The sequence below is a fragment of the Pan troglodytes genome, chromosome 13, assembly GCF_028858775.2.
Source record: "Pan troglodytes isolate AG18354 chromosome 13, NHGRI_mPanTro3-v2.0_pri, whole genome shotgun sequence".
NCBI classification, from domain to species: domain Eukaryota; kingdom Metazoa; phylum Chordata; class Mammalia; order Primates; family Hominidae; genus Pan; species Pan troglodytes.
Window position 1 is genome coordinate 77,264,290 of NC_072411.2, and position 15,400 is coordinate 77,279,689.

A 15,400-nucleotide genomic window follows, 5' to 3' on the forward strand; every position below is an offset into this window, starting at 1 on the left:
CCTCAGAGATTCATAGGAAGTGACATGATGTCAGAGAATTTTCCTCTAAATAACCTAGTGTGGGGGGATGTGGGTGGTGATATAGATGAAGCAAGGTTGACTATGAGCTGGGTGATGGGTATGTTGGGATTCATTATATTATTCTATTTTGTATATGATTGAAGATTTGCATAATAAGATTTTTTAAAAGTGAAGAGACAATCTACCACCTGGGAAGAGATATATTTAATGCCTAGAATTAAAAAAATTAATATCAAGTATATATTTTAAAAGTTTTTTATATCAATAAGAAAAAGGCCAAAACCCCAATTTAAAAATTGGGCAAAGAATATGAATAGGTAGTTCACAGAATAAGAAGCTCTAACAATTATAAAAATATTAAAAGATGATAAGCTTTACGTTAATCAGGAGAATGCAAATTAAAACCACATTGAGGCATCTTTACACAACTATTAGTTTGGCAAGCATTAAAATGCTAGATGGCACTACATGTTGGAAACTGTGGAAAAATGAGAACTGTCCCTTGTTGTGGTAGAAATTAAAGTGTTTATATCTACTTTAGAGACCAACTGGGTAATAGGTAGTAAGTCTGAAAATTTGCATATTTCCCAGCAATGAAAAATTGCAAGACATATGTCTTCCTAAGCCTTCTGTAAAGATGGGATGCAGGTGTTTTACTCAGTCTGCCAAACAGATACAGCAGCTCCAAATTGTATGAAGTGTGAAGATAGTATTAAAAAGTAGGAACCCAGCAGAACCCCTGTAGTGAATGTGGCAGCAGTGATGGCACCTAGGTACAGTTTCTGGAGGCAGCAATGATGACAGTGCAGGAAACAATACCACCACCCAGCATATGTCATTTCAGAAATATAAGTTGCAGGAACTGTACCATAAGCAGTGCAGCATCCACATTAGTCAATTCCATTCATATTTGGGTAGTTCTCAAGCACTTCCTGAGATTCTGTAAGCTATCCAACATCCTTTAAAAAAGAATTTTTCTTGTTTGAATGATCCATAATGGTGTTCTCTTGCTTATAATTAAGAATTTTGATGATGTGAAAAGCAATTTGGCGATATCCATTAAACTTGAGGATATGCATACCCTGCAACTCAGCATTTCCACAGTTACATGTACACTTTATGGCAGCATTGTCCATAGAAGTTTCTATAATAATGGCTGTGCCATCCATTATGCTAGCCACTAGCCACATGTGGCTACTGAACACTTGAAATGTGGCTAGTGGGCCGACCACGTGGCTCATGCCTATAATACCAGCACTTTGGGAGGCTGAGGCAGGTGGATCACCTGAGATCAGGAAGTTGAGACCAGCCTGGCCAACATGGTGAAACCCTGTCTCTACAAAAACACAAAAAATTAGCTGGGCATGGTGGCGGGCGCCTGTAACCCCAGCTACTTGGGAGGCTGAGGCAGGAGAATCACTTGAACCTGGGAGGCAGAGTTTGCGGTGAGCCGAGATTGTGCCATTGCCCTCCAGCCTGGGCGACAAGAGTGAAACTCTGTCTCAAAAAAAAAAAAAAAAAAAAAGAGAGAGAGAGAGAGAGAAGTGCTATCACGTTGCCCAGGCTGGACTCTAACTTCTGGGCTAAAGCGATCCTCATACCTCAGTCTTCTGAGTAACTCGGACTACAGGCATGCACCACATCGCCTGGCAACAAGAGTGAAACATTGTCTCAAAAAAAAAAAGAAAGAAAGAAAAAGAAAGAAAGAAAAGAAATGTAGCTGGTGTAATTGAGGAATTGAAATTTTAATTTTATTAATTTAATTAATTTCAATTAGTTGTATTTAGTTGATTTTAATTAATTTAAATTTAAGTAGCCTCATGTGGTTAGTGGCTACTTTACTGAACAACACAACCCTCGCAAAATGCTTGCCCACATTCACTAAGATGCTCATTGTAGCAATATCTATAATCATAAAAAAATCAGGCCGGGCGCAGTGGCTTACGCCTGCAATCCCAGCACTTTGGGAGGCCGAGGCAGGCGAATCACGAGGCCAGAAGATCGAGACCATCCTGGCTAACACGGTGAAACCCCATCTCTACTAAAACAAAAATTAGCCGGGCGTGGTGGCGGGCCCCTGTAGTCCCAGCTACTCGGGAGGCTGAGGCAGGAGAATGGCGTGAACCTGGGAGGCGGAGCTTGCAGTGAACAGAAATCGTGCCACTGCAGTCCAGCCGCAACAGAGCGAGACTCCCATCTCAAAAAAAAAAAACAAAAAACAAAAAACAGAAAAAGCCATATTCACACACAAATATGAGAAAGCAGTCAAAATGAATAAATTGAGTTTGTATTATTGACATAGGTAAATCTAAAGAATACAATTTGGAGGGAAAAAGAAGCTGCTTTTATGGAGGGAAAATTTTGGGTCAGGGGGACAAAGCAAGCTATGTTATGATATGATGTGACATCACTTTACATAAAGTCGAAGTAAACACATTGTTATTCATTATGTTGTTTATTGATTTTAAAATGTAGTAACATTTTAAATGACATAGAATTGAAAGACTCACACTAAAGGAAAGTTTCCCTCTGTTAAGGGAGGGGAGAGAATTGGAGGTCTCCAACTGTATAAAGTCTAAGATTTGTTACAGCTGGGGTGAGTACACACTAATTTGTTTTATTATTATTGAAATTTATGTATATATAATATATGAAAATTTATATGAAATATTAAAAAATGTATACATATGTATATATCCTCTTGTACACTGAGGAACAGACTAGGCTGCCTCTTCAGCCTCCTTTCATTTTATTGATTATAAGGATCATCTGTCCACCCAAATCTATCTTCTTTCATAATAATATCCCATTTCCCAGCCCTCATTGCAGCTAGATGTGTGTGTGTGGCTAAACTTTTGTCAATGGAAGGTAGGTGGAGGTGATGTGAGCAACTTGCCTCTCACAAATTCCTGGCCCTGGACTTCCAGGCTTCTGCTGTCTTGAGGCTGGAATGGCAACAACCAAAGTAATTTTGGCAATCACACGTGGAAGCAGGAGGGCTGTCACCAGCCTCAGTCCCCGAATGGCTACGTGGAACAGAGGATGCCTCCCTACCTGTGACTGCTATCTGAGAGAGAAATCAACTCCCATGTTTCTTAAGCCTTATTATTGTTCAGTCTTATGGCTGCTTCTTTGGATATGTAATCATCTCTCTTTTTTTGTTTTCACTTACTGTGTTCAAAATTAGTTTCTGATACTTTCCTTGTTCACAGTGTTTATTATTCTACTAAGAGATAAGAAATAGGTATAAAATAATAGTATTTTTCACCCTGTTATAGAACGTAAGGTATGATACGTTTTTACAACTGCCAGACATACAGTGGAGGGAGAGTGAGTAGAAAAGATAGTACTAGTAACATTTTCATAGTAGTAAATAGGATAGTGAGGATAATCATAGGATAGTGAGTAGAAGACAATACTGGTAACATTTTCATAGTAGTTATAATTTATAAGAATTTCACACATGACACATGTGGGCCTGCCTCTAGTTCAAACCTCTCGTCCATAGATAAATAAACCATGGCCCAAAGTTGTTGTACTTGACTAAGTTCACACTGTGAGTTAGTGGCAGAACCTCCTGGTTTATTTCCTGTCCCATCTCTCAGCTCCTTATACTGCCTCCCTTGCTTGGAAAGGAACTTAGAGATAATTTGGTTGATATATGATGCTTACATTCTAACCACAGTAATTTATTGAAACATAAGGAGAAGATACACACATTCCTGATAATTCATAAATTTGAGTCATTCTGAATGTTCACTTACACACATGTTAGAGGGATAAACTCAGAACTAGTAAGAAGTTTTGGGACACAGTAATAAGTCTGACTATAAATTCTAGTGTACTGACTTGAAGCTGAAGTGATATTTTTTGTAGTAGAATTTGAGAATTCACTCAAATTCTAAGGCAATAACTCTCCAACTTTTCCCTTGAAGTTTGCTAGTGACCAGCCCTTTGCATAGAGGCCAAGGTGAGAGAGGGATTCCAGGTGTAAACTCTAAACTTCCTTGCTCATGGATAAAATTGATTTGAAGGATTGTATTTTACTTTAAAAATTCATGCTGATTTCTGCGTGCTCCTCCACAATATGGCTGTAATTGCTTTAATATAAAAAGATAATTTAAATCATCAGTTAAATTTCTTAATTACTCCTTCAAAATCTTTGTGGAAACTTGATACCTCATTTGTCCTGTGTCCAAATACACTTCCTCATGTTCTCAAAGGCACAAGTTTCCAATTTTTATAGTCATTAAACTGAGACATTTGGTATGAGACTGCTTGATGATCTTCATTCCAGGGTATTATCTCTCCCTCACCCTCCTGAGATTCAGGTCAAAGTTGTCCAGAATTAAAAACTTTCTGCAGGGGTTGTTTAAAAATTGGGACTAACTATACGCCCATAAGAGTCTAGAAACTTTTTTTTTTTGGTAGAGGAGGAGGCCAGCGGGTTGCATTTTGACCGGGTAGAAGAATATGGACCATAGAACATTAGTACTAGAAGCGCTGGGAGAGATTATTTAATGCATAGTATGGATTTATAGATGAAGAAACTAAAGCCCTGATAGATCATAGTTCTTGTCCCAAACTACGAAACTGGCTAAGTATTAATATTTATTCCTTGATTAATAGTTAGTTAGGATATCTCTTGCCCACATTCTGTATTATCATGAGTTATAGAATGTAAAGTGGCCATCAGCTGTTTCCAAAGTTATCAAGAAGTTGTTGAACATTTATAGTTTCTTCACTCTTCAAGATGGTCATTACAATTGGGATGGCATTTTTGTAGATGAGTTTATTATCCTTTTGTACTTGAAATGCTATTTCAAATCAATGTCATTTTTTGTTTTTCTGTTTTTTTGTTTTTTTGAGATGGAGTCTCGCTTTTTCGCCCAGGCTGGAGTGCAGTGGCGCTATCTTGGCTCACTGCAAGCTCCGCCTCCTGGATTCACACCATTCTCCTGCCTCAGCCTCCCGAGTAGCTGGGACTACAGGTGCCCGCCACCACGCCCAGCTAATTTTTTGTATTTTTAGTAGAGACGGGGTTTCACCATGTTAGCCAGGATGGTGTCGATCCCCTGACCTTGTGATCTGCCCACCTTGGCCTCCCAAAGTGCTGGGATTACAGGTGTGAGCCACCACGCCTGGCCAAATCAATGTCATTTAAAGCAATATCCAACACCATCTAATTAGCATTCCTGAATTATAAAATAAATTGGCCAGGTACAGTGGCTCACACCAGTAATCCCAGCACTTTGGGATGCTGAGGCGGGCAGATAACCTGAGTTCAGGAGTTTGAGACCAGCCTGGCCAACATGGTGAAACTCCATCCCTACTAAAAATACAAAAATTAGCCAGGCATGGTGGCGGGTGCCTGTAGTACCAGCTATTTGGGAGGCTCAGGCAGGAGAATTGCTTGAAGCCGGGAGGCGGAGGTTGCAGTGAGCAGAGATTGTGTCATTGCACTCCAGCCTGGGCGACAAGAGCAAGACTTCATCTCAAGAAAAAAAAAATAAAAGAAAAAGTAATTATTTAAGTAGAAATAACATGTGATGCCATATTTCAAAGGCCTAGAGCAGAGGTTGGCAAACACTTTCTGTAAAACATTTACAGATAGTAAATATTTTAGGTTTTGTAGATCATACAGTCTTTGTTGAAATTACTCAACGATGCCATTATAAAGTGAAGGCAGCCGTAAATTATATGCAAAAGAATGAGCATGAATATGTTCCAATAGAACTTTATTTACAAAACAAGGCAGTGGGCTGAATTTGGCCTTCAGGCTGTGGTTCTCTGACTCTGGCTAAGGGTCCTGTATTTTATAGATTTTAAGTAACGTTTGTATATATAAAGTGATGCTTGCTTTAAAAATGCTTACTTTAAAAATGCAGATAATCTTTTGTTTGGTTAGTTTTATTTTTCTTTTAAACAGCCCTTACATATTTAACTAAAGTGAATGTAAACATAAGTGACAGGGTAGTTCTAGAGATATGTATGTGGTCTGGCAAGAGTTCATATAATATGACTCATCTCAGTTACCTCATCTGTAAAATGGCATACGACATAATCCTTATTTAATTGCTATTTCCAAACTAGTGAACTTGGGGATGATAGTAGGATGCACTAAAGACATGCCAGGCATACTATTTATTTAGTGATGAGTTTGTTATATGTATCTGCTTCTTTATTTTGTACCTTGAGAATGCCAAGTTTCTATGCCAGCCTCTTGTGTGGCCTGCTGTGAGTTATCTCTGCTCCTTTATCTGAATGATAAAGAATGATGCTTACCTGCATCTTATGGGTGTGGCATGGAAATCTCTAGGGATTTGCCAAATGTCATCTAGCACTTAAATGCCGTTGGAAATTGGACATGTCCGCACACTTTAATTGTTGCGTACTGATGACTACCAGGCCTCAGTCTTGTGGCTTTCCATCAGACAACCTGAGAAGGGAGATAAAAACAAAAGAAAACTAACAAAGCAGAAAAAGAAAGATGATAAAAGGTAAGGATAATGGCTGAGTGGATAACGGCAGGAGACATCTTTAGCTACCATGAAAAGTATTAAGCCAATGTGTTTGTTGAATTCGTTTTGCTGGTGGTCACTTTGTGTTCATTCTGAACATCCAGCAGTTAGCTAAGTAAAGACACATGACTGATGAAAGAAGAAAGGGAACTATTTTTACAGGGGCCATTAAACTTTAACTACCATCTGGCAGGGAATGATTAGAGAAGATCAAAATTAAGGCAGTCAACACAAATGCTGTGTGAATACCTCAGGGAATTAACATGGATAAAGACAGTGAACTTGTGGTTAAATAAAGAGACAGACATAAGAGGGAAGTGGTGAACACATCCTTTATAGCTTTGGACCTCATGGTCACATTCATTGCCAAAGGAGCTTAAAGGGGGAAAATAACAAGCAGGCCATGAGAAAATCTGAAACACCTGGAAATAATCAGATGCTCTGCACCAATCATAAAAAAGAAAAAGAACTACACAGGACCACATCGTTTGGGCTTCCTCCCTACCCAGGAAGGAAATGTTTGTAGGAGAGGTGTGTTGAAATTGGCAGGTAGTTAATATTCAGATTAGCCTACTATTTAAAAGTAGGAAGTGGTTGTATATACTGCTGAGAAAAACATTAGGAACTATATCCTTGTGAACACTAAAGACTCCATAATTTCTAGGAATCACTGCTTGCCCACTAATTAAACAGTCACCCAGCAGGTAGTTTGAGAGAGGATATGAAAAAGGGAAGTGCGGCCTTACTCTTGCAGGGGTGCGTCTCTGTCTTCCATCAGTTGATAGCACAATGCTTAACCCTAGGGCAGCTTCATCCTGCTAAAAGCACACATGAAAGATTCTTGGAGAAAGCTATTTTTTTTAAAAATGTAGCTTATTTCTGTATTCAGGTGGACTCAGAGGCCAACCTTCAGAACTTCCAAAGAGGAACCATGACAGGATAGCTGTGTTGGGTGGGCCATTTAGCCTGCTCTGGGTTCTGAAATAAGGATTCCCACCCTGAAAAAGTCCAGGGCTTTAAACTTTAATTACTAACGTGATCAAGACAGGTTTGGAACAATCAAACTGAAGCTAGTCCATTCCAGGTATCGAAATGGAAATGTCAGGAAGGAAGGAAGTATATGTTACCTGAATTCATTCACATGGGATTAACAATGTGTGGTTTCTCTATCACTGTGGTTTCTTCTTATTTAAGGATTTATTCTCAACCAGATGCAAAGTATCTTTCTATGTATTATCTCATTTAATCATCAACACTGTCTTATGAGGTATGTATTATAATCCCCACTGTACAGAGAAGAAAACTAAGAACCAAGATATAGAGAGGTTAGGTAACTTCTCTAAGGGTAACGTCACATGGTTTACTAATGCTGGTGTCAAGATTCAAATCTAGGTCTTAGTTATAACTCTCACTCACCATTGAAAAACTTCCCTCCTGTGGCTGTACAGGGACCACAGTCCTAATGCAGGTTCCCCAGCATCATGGCCTCCACACTTTTCCCTTTTTGAAGGAGACTGGGCCTAATTTCCCTTTAGGGTAAGAGGGTTAAAGATAATATATATCTGGAATACTATGCAGCCATGAAAAGAATGAGTTCATGTCCTTTACAGGGACATGGATGAAGCTGCAAACCATCATTCTCAGCAAACTAACACAGGAACAGAAAACCCAACACCACATGTTCTCACTCATAAGTGGGAGTTGAACAATGAAAACACATGGACACGGGGAGGGGAACATCACATACCCGGGCCTGTCAGCGGGTGGGGGGCAAGGAGAGGGATAGCATTAAGACAAACACCTAATGCATGCAGGGCTTAAAACCTAGATGACGGGTTGATGGGTGCAGGTGATCACTATGGCACGTATATACCTATGTAACAAACCTGCATGTTCTGCACATGAATCCCAGAACTTAAAGTATAATAATAAAACAAAATAATATATACCACCTAGGAAAGTGCTGGAGCAAACTTTCTCTGATCCCTCTGCAGCAGAAGGCAAAGGCTCCCCTGCACAACCAGGGAGACAGAGCCACACAGGACCTGGCAAGTCATCCCTACAAAGGCAAGAATACCTTACACAGACTACTTCAAGGGCTTTTGCAGATGAAAATCAATGGAAAATAAAACAACAAATGTTTTCAAGCTTTGAATAATATTTAGTATAGTTTGATGATGGCAGATAAAAATATTTCCCTTATTTCTTATTTTTAGAATAAAACATTCTAGAGCAAAATTCTATTTTAATTAAAATTCAAGGAATGGCGCAATTCATGCACATATACCCAGTGTGCAAGAAAATGCAGTGTTTAAAAGGAAGATAATTCAAAGGTATGCCAGAAACCTCATCATTAACGCATTTCCTTCTGCCTTTGTACTTCTGGAATCTCTGAACATCTGGTAATTTTACCATCAGGAAACAGTGCAGTGTCCATCTGTTAAATCAGGCTTTGGCTTGATTCACCTGGGAGGATCAACCAGATGCGGGCGTCCTTTACATTATTAATGATTTCAGCCTTCCCTTTGTACGTGCCCTGTGAGGCCACAGTGTGGGGTACAACCTATAAATCACTAGAAAGTGAAGAAGTCATATTTTACTTCATTTTAGGCATAATGAAGAACACTTTTAAAAAAAAAGGAGTCAGAGCATAAACCATTAGAATCTATTTAAATTTTTGCCACCAAATAACTTTTAACTGTTTTTTTTTCTTTGACAGGAAAAGCATGATAAACATTACCTCAACACAAAAAATGATTCCCGGATGCTCTGACAGTGGATGCTAAGTGAGTCAATCGGGCAAAGGTATTCCCTAGATGTCTCATTTGGTGGCAGTCTATGTGATCTTACAACTTATTTACAAACAGCTTCATACAAAATTTCAGTCCAAGTCTTTCCTATCCCATCATAGTTACTAGTCATGCCCAAAAGTTACAACGTCCCTGTGACAAAGCACTGACTTCAGTTGGGTTGGTGGCCTGAGAGAGCATGGCATAACGATGACATCCTGGGATCTGTCCGTTATGACAGTGACCTTTGGTAAGTTACTCAATCTCTTCAAACCTCATTTCCTCCTCTGTGAAACAGAGATGCTGGTAATGATAGTACCTACTTTATAGGATTGTGTTCAGGATTAAATGTGACAAGGTGTATAACTACTTGACATATAGTAAGAAGGCAGCAAAGTTAGCTATTATTAAACCGTCACTCGGAGCAAACTGCTTATGAAAAGCTTTTCTCAGCAAAATTGAGAGGAAGATGCAGATATTTTCCATATATCCCCACCCCAACACATGCAGTTTCCCTCTTTATTAAAATCCCCCCTCTGCCCAGAGTGGTGCATTTGTTACAATCAACGGACCTACACTGACACATCATTATCACTCAAAGTCCATAGTTTACATGAAGGTTCACACTGTTGGTGGGATATACTCTATAGGTTTGGACAAATGTATAATGACATGTATCCACTTTTACAGCATTATACAGAGTAGTTTCACTGTCCTAAAAATCCTCTGTGCTCTGCCTTTTCATCCCTCCTATCCCTCTTACCCCTGGCAACCACTGATCTTTTTACTGTCTCCATGGTTTTGCCTTTTCCAGAATGTCACATGGTTGGAATCACATGGTATGTAGCCTTTCAGATTGGTTTTTTTCACTTAGTAATATGCATTTAATATTACTGCCTGTTTTTTCATGGCTTGATAGTTCATTTCTTTTTAGCATTGACTAATATTCCATTGTCTGGGCATATCACAGTTTATTATCCATACACCTACAGAAGGATGTCTTGGTTGCTTCCACGTTTTGGCAATTATGAATAAATCTGCTGTAAACATCCATGTACAGGTTTTCATGTGGATACAAGTTTTCACTTCATTTGGGTAAATACCAAGGATTATATGGCAAGAGTATGTTTAGTTTTGTAATAAACTGCCAAGCTGTCTTCCAAAGTGGCTGTGCCATTTTGCCTTCCCACCAGCAATGACTGAGAGTTCTGCTCAATTTTGCTATGCACCTGTATTAGTCCATTTTCACACTGCTGATAAAGACTAGGCAATTTACAAAAGAAAGAGGTTTAATTGGACTTACAGTTCCATGTGGCTGGGGAAGGCTCACAATCATGGTGGAAGGCAAGGAGGAGCAAGTCACATCTTACATGGATGGTAGCAAACAAAGAGAGAGCTTGTGCAGGAAAACTCCCCCTTACAGTAACTATCAGATCTTGTGAGACTTACTCACTATCACAAGAACAGCATGGGAAAGATCTGACCCTATGACTCAATTACCTCCCACTCGGTCCCTCCCACAACATGTGGGAATTCAAGATGAGATTCTAGTGGGGACACAGCCAAACCATATCATTCCACCCCTGGCCCCTCCAAATCACATGTCCTCACATTTCAAAACCAATCATGCCTGCCCAGCAGTCCCCCAAAGTCTTAACTCATTTCAGAATTAACTCAAAAGTCCACAGTCAAAAGTCTCATCCAAGACAAGGCAAGTCCTTTCCAGCTATAAGCCTGTAAAATCTAAAGCAAGATAGTTACTTCCTAGATACAATGGGGGTATGGGAGTTGGATAAGTATAGCCATTCCAAATGGGAGCCATTGGCCAAAACAAAGGGGCTACAGGCCCCATGCAAGTCCAAAATCTAGCAGGGCAGTCAAATCTTAAAACTCCAAAATGATCTCTTTTGACTCCATGTCTCACATTCAGGTTATGCTGATGCAAGAGGTAGGTTCCCAGGGTCTTGGGCAGCTCTGCCCCCATGGCTTTGCAGGGTATAGCCCCCCTCCAGCCTGCTTTCATGTGCTGAAGTTGAGTGTCTTTGTCTTTTCCAGGCAAACAGTGCAAGCTGTAGGTGGATCTACCATTGCGGGGTCTGGAGGATGATGGCCCTCTTCTCACAGCTCCACTAGGCGGTGCCTCAGTAGGGACTCTGTGTGGGGGCTCCAACCCCACATTTCCCTTCTGCACTGCCCTAGCAGAGGCTCTCTGTGAGGGCCCCGCTCCTATAGCAAACTTCTGCCTGGGCATTTAGGCGTTTCCATCCACATTCTGAAATGTAGGCAGAGGTTTCCAAATCTCAATTCTTGACTTCTGCGTACCCGCAGGCTCCACACCATGTGGAAGCTGCAAAGCCTTGAGGATTGCACCCTCTGAAGCCATGGCTTGAGCTCTACATTGGCTCCTTTCAGCCATGGCTGGAGTGGCTGGGATGCAGGGCATCAAGTCCCTAGGCTGCACACAGCACGGGGAACCTGGGCCTGGCCCATGAAACCACTTTTTCCTCCTAGGCCTCTGGGCCTGTGATGGGAGGGACTGCCATGAAGACCTCTGACGTGCCCTTCCATTGTCTTGGGGATTAACATTCAGCTCCTCATTACTTATGCAAATTTATGCAGCCAGCTTGAATTTCTCCTCAGAAAATGGGATTTTCTTTTCTATCATATTGTCAGGCTGTAAATTTTCCAAACTTTTAGCTCTGATTCCCTTATAAAACTGAATGCCTTTAACAGCACCCAATTCACTTATTGAATTCTTTGCTGCTTAGGAATTTCTTCTGCCAGATACCCTAAATCATCTCTCTCAAGTTCAAAGTTCCAAAAATCCCTAGGGCAGGGCCAAAATGCCACCAGTGTCTTTGCTAAAACATAACAAGGGTCACCTTTGCTCCAGTTCCCAATAAGTTCCTTATCTCCATCTGAGATGACCTTAGACTGCATTTCATTGTCCATATCATTATCAGCATTTTGGACAAAGACATTCAACAAGTCTCTAGGGAGTTCCAAACTTTCCTACATTTTCCTATCTTCTTCTGAGCCTTCCAAACTGTTCCAACCTCTGCGTGTTACCCAGTTCCAAAGTTGCTTCCACATTTTTGGGTACCTTTTCAGCAGCACCCCACTCTATTGGTACCAATTTACTGTACTAGCCCATTTTCATACTGCTGATAAAGATATACCCAAGACTGGGCAATTTACAAAAGAAAGAGGTTTAACTGGACTTACAGTTCCACATGGCTGAGGAAGCCTCACATGGCGGAAGGCAAGGAGGAGCAAGTCATGTCCTACATGGATGGCAGCAAGCAAAGAGAGAACCATCAGATCTTGGGAGACTTACTCACTGTCACAAGAACAACATGGGAAAGACCTGCCCCCATGATTCAATTACCTCCCACCAGGTCCCTCCCACAACCTGTGGGAATTCCAGATGAGATTTGGGTGGGGACACAGCCAAACCATATCAGAACCTAAAGCTGTTCTAAATAAAAGGTACATTAAAAACTTTAAAAAAGAAGGTTTTCCCCTTGCAAAATGGTTTTCTTTCATGATATACTTGCTTTCATGGTTTGGATCAGTGGCCCCATGGTCATGGGCATGGCTAGCTTAATCATTCAAAGTTTCTAGTTCTTTGAATGTGTTGGTGACAATTATAGCATGATTATTACACTTGTGAACTCTTCTAGAGGTATTAATTTTAAGAACTATCACTGTCTTCTCAATGGCTGTTTATTGAGAGCTTCCCACACAACAGATCTTTACCAGAGGCTAAGACACATAGTGCAGGTCAAGATAGGAAAGTGGCATAGGATAATTCCCAACCTTCAGTATTGGATACTCTGTCATATATTTTGCATCCTAAATGTGTAAAAAGAAAAAGAACTTAAACACATATAAAATAATTTATATAACTCTGGCAGAAATGTAAACTTTTCCTCATTTTCTTCATGAGCATACTTTAATCTAGACAATCACATTTAACAGTGATAACCAATTCATGTCACTTCCAACCTCTGAGAGATATAAAAACTGGGCATTGAACATCTCTTTAAAAGTCAATATGAATAATGCGATAAGCCACCAGTTTTTCTGTTTGTGTTGTGTTGATTATTGTATTATATATTCTCTCAGCTCTTCACCCTCTCCCATGACCTGCAGACACATCTCACTGGGTTGTTGGCTTTAAGTATGTACTCTTTTCTCTTTCCCCCTCCCCTTTCTCTGATTTGTGATCAATTCCACTCCTGCCCTCATTCTGTTCTTGCCTCTGCCTGGGACACAAGTGGGACATTCATCATCATTCTCCAGCTTCTCCAGGGCTGGACTGAATATCCAAGAGTTCATGTGGGGACCTCTCTACATTCCCCCCTTTCCAGAACTCCTCCCCTGCTTCTCAGCTCCCTTCCCCCACTTCTACTTCTTTTTTTGTTTGTTTTTAGACAGGGTCTCACACTGTTGCCCAGGCTGGAGTGCAGTGTCATGATCATGGCTCACTGCAGCCTTGACCTCCAAGATTCAAGCTATCCTCCTACCCCAGCCTCCCAAGTAGCTGGGACTACAGATGTGTGTAGCCACACATGGCTGATTTTTAAATTTTTTGTAGAGATTGGGTCTTGTCATGTTGCCCAGGCTGGTCTTGAACCCCTGGGCTCAAGTGTTCCTCCTGCCTCGGCCTCCCAAAGTGCTGGGATTACAGGAGTGAGCTACTGCTCCCAGACTCCACCCTTACTTCTTAGACCTCTGTTCCTTGTAGTTCACAGAGTCCCATCGCTGCTCATGAAGGTGGTACCTATGACTTGTATTTTAGAGCTTGGAAACCCCAACTCCCTCTATATGACAATGGAGAAGGGAAAAGATAGAGTCTCTGTGTTCTTCCAGGGTGGCAGCCAGAAGACTTACATCACTAGTACTTTTGCCCAATTTTCTGAACTCATTTTCCAAGAAAGACTGAGCCAAGCTATGTTTATTTTCTGCAGTGTTTGTAGATTCCATACTTTGTTTGGTTCATTTTTAATGGAAAATCTGTGGCTGATCTGATACACACTAATTCACAAGACAACATTAGAAACACAGCTTTTTACTAAAAAGCTATGCTGGTCACTAACAATATTTTATCCAGATTTTTCTGGATATAGCTATATTTGTGGGACCTTTATTTGATCTGAGTTGCATTCTATCAATCTAGTAACATATAGCTTTAGAGAGTGTTCTATAATTGGCCCTAGATTCAAATATATCTGCCCAATCATGAATTGGCCTTTGTCTTTTCATGTGGGTCAGTGGAGGGGAAGAGATGCAGAGAAAACTCTAAAGGTTGGATGCTGTCAGATTTGGGTCCTGTGTGGCTGCGGTCTCCTCAAACTCTTTTATGATTGGGCCATAGGTACTTTTGGGAGCACTTTCCAGATGCCCTGCAAACTATTACTAATCCAGTATTCCCAAATCCAGAATTTTACTTGCCCCCCAACCCCGAAGTCAGGCCAAACTCCTTTTTGCTTATGTAGCTAAAAACTAAATATGAGATTAAGAAAAATAAGTGGACAATATTAGTCAGAATATTGTTTATATTTCTTCACTGAAAAAATACTCATTTACTGATACTGGCACACCAATATCTTAGTCATAAACATTAGCAAGTAAAAATATTAATTGAACTTGATCCTTAATATTTGGTTTATGATTTCATGATATAAAATATAAAATGTACTATTATTAAATGATAAATACTGACTCATAAAATGTAATTCAGATTTAGTGAACTATGGATTAAAACTGGAAACAATTTAAATATAATAATTCATATTTGAAATATTTTTCTCTATTTGTATATAAACAGAAATGGGTATGTAAAATGTGTCCTACATGTTAACCAGAAGTAAAGCAAACTACTATAGAATGATATTGAACATACTTTGAATTTTTAAGGTTTTGATTGATTTTCGTGCATTTGGTAGTCTATTCATTATTTTGAAAAATCAGCCTCTACTTCAAGATGTAAAAGAAAAAGCAAGCAAGAAGATAGGAACTCATTTAAATGAGGTAATTTCTGTTTTAACAAGTTTCTAAATAGAG